Raw genomic sequence first — 6,631 nt, 5'->3', positions numbered from 1 at the left:
GAAGTTGATAAAAATCTTCAATTTCCTCATCTTTGGTTTAGGGGCTGATCCGTAAATTTGAATAATAGCAGTATTAACCGGTCTTCCTTGTAGGTGTATGAACATTATCCTATCACGCATTGTACTTCAGGACAGATCTTGAAACATGCTTTGTGATGATGAATGCCCGCCATTCCTCTTCAAATTCTCATCCCTGGCATAGTAGATCATATGGTTGCCTGATTCAAAATGGCCAAAACCAGTCCATTTCAGCTCACTAATGCCTAGAATATTGATCTTTATGCATTCCATTTCATTTTTGACAACTTCCAGTTTTCCTAGATTTGTATTTTGTACATTCATGTTCTGATTATTAATGGATATTTGCAGCTGTTTCTCCTCTATTTGAGTCATGCCACATCAGCAAATGGAGGTCCCAAAAGCTTTACCTTAAGCATATCACTAAGGTTGGTTCTACTCTGATGAGGCAGCTCTTTCCCAGTCGTATTTTGAGTGTCTTCTGACATAAGGGGCTCATCTTCCTGCACTGTATCAGACAGTTTCCGGACTATTCATAAAGTTGCCCAGTAATGTATCAGACAGGGTTTCTCTGGTATTCATAAGGTTTTCCCTGCTAATTTTTTAAGAAGTGACTGGCCTCTTCCTTCTTTCTAGTCTGTCTCAGTCTGTAAGCTGCTTTGAAACCTGTGCACCATGTGTAACCCTGCTGGCATTTGAAACACCAGTGGCACACTCTCAAGCCTCACAGCAATGTGCAAGCCCCACAGGATGACAAACTAACAGACAAGTTAGTCTCCCTTAGCTGTTGGAAACCTCTCCGGCCTCTCCTTACCTGGATTCGACCTGGATCCCGGCACTTTGGTCGTTCCCAGTGTTCCCTTCCTTTCCTGCTTCTTGGGTGGGGCCTGTCTCCCTCCCTGTACCTAGAGCCTGGCATTTTTGTCATCCCCAGTGATTTACAGGGTGGAATCTCTGGGTGGTGCATATGGTTAAGTGTTCGCCTACTAGCCAAAAGGTCGGAGGCTCAAACCCATCAGAAGTGCCTCCAAAGAAAGACCTGGCCATTTGCTTCCAAAAAGTCATGGCCTGGAAGACCCTAGGGTACAGACTTACTGTGCACACATGGGGTCACCATGAATCAGAATCAACTTGACAGCAACCAACACCACTGCCAGTGACAAAAGGGGAAGGAGCAGAAGTGGTCCATGGCATGTCAGACTGCGTCGCAGACCTGACGGGTCTCTGCCTGCCCAGCCAGGTTGCTCAGGAGCAGTGTCCCACCTTGGCTGGAAGTGGCACAGCCCTTGTTCCACAGCCTTGCTCAGTCATGGAGGGGCCACTGGGGAAGAGAGTGACTTCAGCTTGAGTGGCAGTGTGGATGGAGGGAACTAAAGCTGGTAGTTCCACTCCTGCCACCAGGCAGCAAGCCCTGCCAGAAGGCAAGTCTGAGGGACACATTGCGATGGCTCATGTCTGCCCTTCACACCATGTGGATCTAATATTCCATTGTGTTTGGGAAAAGATTCTTCAGGGCTCAGATGGACTTCTCTTCCTGAAAGAAAACAGGAACGAGACCTTAGCCCTGTCCTTCTGATTCCCCAAGCCCAGAGCTGCTCCTGATCATGTCCTTCCTCCACGGTCAGTCTAATGCCCCTCACCTGCAGCTGCCACCCCAGCTGGTCTCAGTGGCTACCTGGTTCTTGATAATTGCTGTGACATCAACTCTGGCTCAGAGTGATTCCACCTATGCAGAGTCAATCTGCTCCATACGGTTGTCAAGGCTGTGACCTTTCAGGACAGCTCACCAGCCTGTCTTGTGAGGTGCCTTTGGGTGGGTTTAAACCACCAACCTTTTGACTAGTAGTTGAGTGTGTAACTATTTGCACTGCCCAGTCACTCCAGCTACTAGTTGGTTACCTCAAATGTCCATTTCTGAGGGGTCTGAGCACTTGGTCACTATGTCCTTCTCAGGCCAGAGTTGCTGCTCTTGCCATTCACGGTCACAGTTAAGCAAAGGGGTACCAAGTGACACCAAGGTCTCCAGAGTGTTACACATCCCTTGCTGCCTTCCTTGTGTACCAACAGCCCTACCTTCTCCTGCTAACAAGGGTCAGTTATCTCTGGTAAGATGGTACTTCATTTACATACCTGCTACTCTCTGATGATTGGTACTCCAAAGTGCCTGGTGGCAGCCACAGCTTACAGTCCCTGTTGGGGACCTGGTTGTCTAACCCTGCAGAGCCAAGCATTATGGAACCAGGCAGCACATTGGGTCACTGGGAATGATGCTGGTAAATGGGACCACACTTACTTCCACCCATTGTTCCCAGACCTTTGTATTCTTCTCATGGGGACACAATGTCATGTTAAGTTCTCTGATTCAAGGCACAGCCTATGTCCTGGAGATGTGCCATAATTGCAGAGTATAGACTCCAAACACTTCTTCAACCAGTTGTTCAAACTCTTTACCTGTCCTGTACCTTTGGGTGGTGAGGTAGGTGATACTTCCACTGGGTCCCCTGTTCATCCACCAAGCCCACCCCATGTCCTTTCCCATGAAGTGAGTCACCTGGTCTAATCCTGTTATGTGGGATTCCATGTCTGTGGTCAGGCATTTTTTAAGCCCCTAGAGAGTGGTACTACTGAGGTCAGGAAAGCAAAACCCATATCTGGAATAAGTATCTGTTCCTGGGAGAGCAAATCCCTGCTCCTTCCTGGCCACAAGGGTCCATCATGGTCTACTTGTTACCAAGTCACCTGTTGCTGTCCCTAAGGAATACAGGTCAGTATCTGGTGACTTTGGCTGGCTGAGGGGACATTCAGTGGTGACAGTAGCTGTCTGTGCTTTGGTAAGTAGCAGGCCATGCTATTAGGTTCGTGAAGAGCCCCCATTTCTGCCACCATGGTCACTTTGTTCAGGGACCCATTGTCCAGCAACAGGGAGCCCTTGTGAGCACCATTAACTGGCCAAGGCATTTCATCTGGTTGGTGCCTTTCCTGCAGCAGAGTCTAACTTGTGACCTTAACATGTGATACACACAACGTCTGCCCACTTCATGCCCACTCCATGCCCATCCACATGCTTCCACTTCCTTGCACTAAATTGCACGTGGTTGTGTTGTTCATTCCATGTAAATAGAACTGTTTCTAATACTCTTTACTGACTGGGATAGAAAAGAATGCATTTGCCAACTCAATGGCCACAAACTATGTACCTGAGGCTGCATTAGTCTGCTCTGGGAAAGACCCTCTGTGAAGCACAGCAAGTGATCAGACTGCTACTCAGTTGAACTTGCAGTAGTCTGCAATCATTCTCTAAGATCCATCCAGTTGCTGCAGGACTCACACTGGCCAATTAAACAGAAATATGGTAGAGACCACACTTCTCCATCCATTAGATATTAAGAGTGGTATTCATCTTTGCTGTCCTCCCACCAATGCTATTTTGTGGCTACTATGTTTTTCAGGGAAGGGGACTGGGGTACAGTTTAAGATGCTTCTACTTGGCCTTCCTTATCATGATGGCTCTTACCCTACAGACCAGGGATGAGATGTGGGGGTTAGCCCAAGTATGTCAATCTAAATTATACTTTTGGAGTCTGAGGAGATGACTACCAGGTGGTCTGTGGACCTGCTGTGAGTTGGATCTTGGACAGGATTCCATTTGCCCTCACTTTAAAAGGGGCATGAAGATGCTTCAGGTCACTGGGCATCAGTGTCAATCCTGTGCCCAACAGCCACCAAAATGTCTAGGTGCCCCCTTTCCCCAGCATTCCATCAACAAGGAAAATGTAGATCTCTTTGGAGAAGAAGGAAGTATTACAGACCATTCTTGCCACAGTGTGGTAAGTCCTGCCCCCTGGGATCTAGCCACCTCTTCAGTCATTGGATTCTGACTGGTTCAGGGATGGAAAGTGTGAGAGGAATTGTGACTTTTTACTGGGGACTATCCCCTTTGTCTTGCTCATTCATTCTTGTACCTTTTTATTATTATTATTATTATTGTGCCTGTTCAGCAGTGCCTTGTTGGATACCCATCTATTTTGCTTCTGTTGTTGTTGTTAGGTGCCGTCAAGTCATCTCCAACTCATAGCAACCTCATGTACAGCAGAAAAAACACTGCCTGGTCCTGTGCCTGCCTCATGATCCCTCTATACCTGAGCCCATCACTGCAGCCACTGTATCCATCCATCTCGTTGAGGGCCTTCCCCTTTTTTGCTGACCCTCCACTTTACCATGTATGCTTTGCTCCTAGGGAAGCCTGTTCATCATCTCCATGACTCTACAGGTCAGGGGCCTTGACTGCCCCTCTGACTTTGCAGTTATACTGATTATCAACCCCTGGCTTCTGCACGTAAGTGCCATCTCTGGGTGTCTGTTGTACCATGGTCCTATTATCTTAATGGCTATCAGTAAGTCAGGTTTCATGGCAATCCCTCTGTGGGACAAAGAACAAGATTTGCCTTATAGTGACTGGTTTTTGAAAATAGTCTGAGCAATTAAGGTGCTCTGGTAGCATAGTGGTTAAAGCATTTGGCTGCTAACCGAAAGGTTGGTGGTTCAAACTCACCAGCCCTTCATGGAAGAAAGATGGGGTAGTCTACTTCCTTAAAGATTTACAGTCTTGGAAACCCTATGAGACAGTTGTACTCCGTCCTAAAGGGCCACTATGAGTTGGAATCGACTGGATGGCAGGGAGTTTTGTTTTCCAGAATAGCCAGACACGTAGGAGCTTCACAAGCCCTGCACCTGGGAAACTAACATCAGAAGGGAGGGGTCGTGCATATTCATTGACAGTGTGATTACAACTATGCATTAAGGCCCTAGTTAGGAGTTCCTAATGACTAGTCATGACTATTAACTGAGGTCCAATGACTATCGGACCCTGGCCCTTGGAGCTCTCTCTTTGGGGCTCCTGGAGTCGGTGAGAACATCCATGCAGGGAAGAGGCTGGGACACTTTCTGAGGGAACAGCAGACGTTTCATGCCTGTACCTCTCCCAGACCTTGCACTTGGCCTCCTTCTGGCTACAATACACAAGTAGCTGCAAGTACAGGTGACAGTCTCCCATGAGTTGTGCGAGCCACTCCAGAGAATTAACAAACCAACGGGCAATGAGACGGCAGATGCTGGCAGCACAGTCAGTGTGTGTAGACTCAGCCCTTGGTGGCTGAGTGATAGAAATGGCTGCCGGGCAGTCAATGGGGAAGGACAGGCCTGGTAGCTTGTGACCTACTCCCAGGGGACAAGAGAGAACAGGGGGCAGAGAGAGCAGGGGGGCCAGCTGGTCTGAAGCAGGGAGTTGTGCAGACTCCTGAACCTAGATCCACTTCCAGCTGGGAATTGGGTCCCTGCTGCCCTTTGCCACGTAATTAAGGATAAAGGTAGGATCTGCACACTGTGCCCCTTTTGTCTTGCAGTCAGTACCGTGTCCTCATACCCGTCCTCCATCAGTCTGTCTTACTGGGAAGAGTCACTAATGGTGCTGTGGCCCCTGTCACCAGTATTTCCGGTGGCCTTGAAGAAAGGTTATTCTTCAAGGAGACAGCTTGGGGGGGGGAGGGGACATGGAGGGATGGACACAGGGAAGAGGTGACTGTCGGGAGGAAGTGGGAGGGGAGTTGTTGCATTGTGGTGAATTGTGGTCAATGTCATGAGACAAAGTGTATGTGAACTGCTGTATGGAAAGTGTATTTATTCTGTAAATTTTCACTCAAATCACAATTAAAGAAAGAAAGAAAGAAAGGTGCTTCTTTTGGGATGTCCTGTGAAATAGAACCCTCTATTGGGTCTTCTGGCCTAACATAGCTACTCCTGCATATCCCCTTTCCCAAGCCCGTCCCTCCCTGGGTTGTCTGCCATAGTGGTTTAGGCATTTCTACCTCACTAGCCTCGGAAGGAAGGTTGGGCAATCGTACTTCCGTAGTGATACTGCCTCGGAAACCCAAGGAGGGGTCGCTATGAGTCAGGGCTGACTCCACGGCACATAACAACAACAAGCCACAGGTCATCCAGTCTGAGGAGTCACATTAGCAGGAAGTTTGCAACATCATCTGGTCCGTGCCCATATGCTAAATCTTGTGTCTTGAGAGAGTATTCACAAGGCAATCAATTCGCCCTTATTTAGTCTTCCGTCCCTGTTCCCTTGATGGAGCAGCTTTCTTAGAATGGTAAGGTTGGCAATCAAAGAACACCTGCCAAAGACGCTGACTCATTGTATACAGAGCAGTCATTTTAGAGAATTGACAAGGAAAGGGACGAGAAGAAAAGGAGAGGAAGCAAAAGCAATTCCTCAAGGAGCCAAAGGTGCATTTTTTTTTTTTACCTACTTGTTTACTGCTGCTTTACTGGGAGATGTGGGCAAATGTGAAAGTTTCAAAGCAAATACCGTGGAGAGAATGCAGAGCTGACATTGCTAGGGGCATCGGTGTGATACAAGCGACATGAATCAGTTACACACCAATCCCAGAGGGGAGGGAGACGTGCCCAAGGCAGTGATGAGTCAGCTGACTGTGCCACAGAAATTACAAGAATGCAAACATCAGGAGACTGAGCCATGTGCAAGGTCCAAAGTCCTTGCCAACAAGGTGTTCTGCAGAGTCTATGAGAGCTGAGAGACGCTCGAGCCAAA

Source organism: Orycteropus afer, unplaced genomic scaffold, assembly GCF_000298275.1.
Source record: "Orycteropus afer afer isolate SDZICR_OR568_19922 unplaced genomic scaffold, OryAfe1.0 scaffold00358, whole genome shotgun sequence".
In the NCBI taxonomy this organism is placed as follows: Eukaryota; Metazoa; Chordata; class Mammalia; order Tubulidentata; family Orycteropodidae; genus Orycteropus; species Orycteropus afer.
Note: the sequence above shows the minus strand (reverse complement) of the source record.